We start from the raw sequence: 3,462 nt of genomic DNA on the forward strand, positions 1-3,462 counted from the left end.
TACTAGGTATATACCCTGAGGAAACCAGAATTCAGAAAGAGTCATGTACCAAAATGTTCATTGCAGCTCTATTTACAATAGCCCGGAGATGGAAACAACCTAAGTGCCCGTCGTCGGATGAATGGATAAAGAAGATGTGGCACATATATACAATGGAATATTACTCAGCCATAAAAAGAAACGAAATTGAGCTATTTGTAAAAAAAAAATAATGTCATGAAGAACCTAGGGGTAAGACAGGAATAAAGACACAGACCTACTAGAGAGTGGACTTGAGGATATGGGGAGGGGGAAGGGTAAGCTGTGACAAAGTGAGAGAGTGGCACGGACATATATACACTACCATACGTAAGGTAGATAGCTAGTGGGAAGCAGCCGCATAGCACAGGGAGATCAGCTCGGTGGTCTGTGATCCCCTAGAGGGATGGGATAGGGAGGGTGGGAGGGAGGGAGACTCAAGAGAGAAGAGATATGGGAACATATGTATATGTATAGCTGATTCACTTTGTTATAAAGCAGAAACTAACACACCATTGTAAAGCGATTATACTCCAATAAAGATGTTAAAAAAAATAGTAATTTTCTCAACAAACAACAGGGTCCTACTGTACAGCACAGGTAACTATATTCAACATCCTGTGATAAACCATAATGGAAAAGACTATGTATAACTGAGTCACTTTGCTGTACAGCAGAAATTAAACACAACATTGTAAATCAACTCTACTTCAATAAAATGTTTTTAAAAAGGTAATTTTCTCATACGTCTACTAATGAATACCACATAGCTACTGTGTGTTTATTACCCTGCAAATTCCCACAGTTGAAATTTTCAATTTTTCTATTTTTAACTATAATAAATATAGCCATTTGCATTTGCAAACTTTTCTTAAAGGTAATCAAAATATATTTGGGTCATTATCTTACAGGACAGCAATTCCGTTCTGATTGACTTATTTCCTAAACAGTATTTCCTTCTGCTTCTTCACTCTTCCTTTCCCGGGCTGTGCACAGCCACCGCACACACCCAGTTCATTTCTGTGCCCCCTGCACCTAGCACATTACCTCGTAGAGCACTGGCACTCAAGTGCCTGCTGAATGGGAAGTCCTTTTATTTTTTTATAAACCAGAAACATCTTTCTGGATTTAGAGTTTAGGAAATCTTGGGCAAGTCACTTAAACTTTCTGCACCCAGATGAACTGGCTGCTCAGAAGGAGAATCACTGCTTAGAAGCAGCTAACTCTATATTTGACAAACTAACTTTTAAGTTATCAGTGGGAATCTTTTTCTCAGGAGGAATCCTTAGCAACTAATAAAGAAATCTTTAGAAGGCATCACAAATATTTTGTCAATGTGGACATCACAGGCATTTTAACTACCAAAATTAGATATTAAACTTTACCTAGGAAAAAACACCAGCCATTTAGAAACATGGTTGTGAAAGGACAGTCAAATTCTCCAAGAACTACTTGGAGAGGACACATTTCCTGGAAAAAAAATTTATCTTTTATATCTGATCATTTTCAGACAAGTTTTTAAATATTAAAAGTTATTAAACTTAAGTATGTCAAATTCAATTTTAACTTAATATTTTATGCCAGGGAGAAGGTTCCTTTTTATAACTTCCTGAAAACATTTTTAAAAACTAATAAATATTAAGAGCACTTGTAATTACAGACCATTTTCTCTCTCCCACCTTCTCCCAGAGTGGCACACGCAACAGATAATTTTATGTTTCACAGCTTCTTCCATGAGAGAACAGAAGAAAGATGTTATTATCCTCACTTTATATACAGGAAAAGTGAAGTTTTGAGAGGTTTAAAAATTCTCTGCCCAAGATTCAACAACTCCAGACGCAGAAACTTCTGCTAACTTGCTCTACAGCTGCTTAGTCTTCATCTACAGCAAGATGATATTGGACCAGAAAAGGTCACTTCTTGCTCTAAAATTCTAGATCAAAACATGTTCTTACCAACACTGTTGCCATGAGAGCTGAAATACACATACACTGAAGAGTAATAAATAACTGTCTTCTTTATTTTTTGCTAATCAAGCCAAGAAAAGCTTGTCACATACTCCACTGACAGATCTTTTCTACTATTCCCCAACATTCAAAAATTTGGCTATCCTCTCATGATACATTCGTCATTTCTTAACAAATATTTGACCTTCTAATTCTAACAAGGAAAGATACCCCCTTGAGTGAGATAACAGAACAGTAATTTGCTGTTTCACACGATGGTGACCTGCAAAGTGCAGAGGTCAAAGTACCTGACCGTTAACAAAAAAGGAAGGAAAGAAAAAATCACTATGAAGAAACTTTCAGGGGATGACTGTAAAAGCATAATTTCCATAATCTTAAGAATGAATAATTTACTGCCTTTCTGAACTAAGATTCCTCATCTGGCTGACGGAACACAGATAATAATCTGACTATTCTCTCTACTTCCTAAGCCTGGGGCACAGCTAGATCCATTCTAGAAGCAAAGAAGAGAAGTTAATTCATGACATTCAATGGATGCCTTAGGGCAGTGGGCCTAGCGCAGGTCTGAGGCTGCCAGGGATTCTGTGCACTGGGAAACAAATGCAAACGTTCAGCACAATGAGTACTTGTATTGAATATTTTTAAAGAAAAAGAATTAATTCTGTTGGCCTAAAATTTTTCAACTCTCCCACAGTATAAACATCCCCTACAGTTTCAACGTCACCATCTCATTTACAGTACTGTCTGTGGAATGCATCAAACACTAGTCCAGCGCCTAAGTGAACAAAACACTTGTTCTCTTACTAAAATAATCGGTAATTTGCTGTCGCTACTCACTGAGCACCTACACGCTCCACTAGCTGGGCTTACTGGCAGTAAACAAGCACAAAGCAAACTATTTACAAGGGAAACAAAAGGCGCCGCTCCGTACCTGCCTCGCCGCTCCCTCCCAGCATCCAGCCCTGCAAGGCCCCCCCGACGGAGGCGCGTCAGGTGCATTCACTCCCACCGCGCGGGGTCCCGTCTTAGACCCCAGGGACAAGACAGGGGGCGAGGGGACAAGTCCGGCTCCCCAGGAGCTGACACCCACTAGGGTGGGACGGACCATAATTCAGCAAGTAATTTCTGGTCGTGCTGAGTGCTGTGCAAGGATTCAAACCAGGCGACAGGATGGAGTGACTCCAGGGAACGAATCAAGCTGAAGAAGCGGCAGAGCCCAGCTCAGAAAAGGGGTTCGAGGTCCAGTCCGGCCGCTCCCCTGAGACGCCCTTTCAAAAGCTGTTTCCCCCCCGCGCGGAAGCGAGGGCAGAACAGTGCCCGCCTCTGGGCTGTCGGGGCGTCCGGGGGACTGGGGGACGGCGACCTACGCGGGGCGCTGCGGGCTGGGGGAGCCCTGCGCCCCCGCCCCGACCCCACCCGGCAGGCCGCCCCGACGGGCCGGCGCCCCCAGACCTGGCCTCCCCTTCCCGCCCGCCCC

Source organism: Lipotes vexillifer, unplaced genomic scaffold (assembly GCF_000442215.2).
Source record: "Lipotes vexillifer unplaced genomic scaffold, Lipotes_vexillifer_v1.1 scaffold671, whole genome shotgun sequence".
Classification (NCBI taxonomy): domain Eukaryota; kingdom Metazoa; phylum Chordata; class Mammalia; order Artiodactyla; family Lipotidae; genus Lipotes; species Lipotes vexillifer.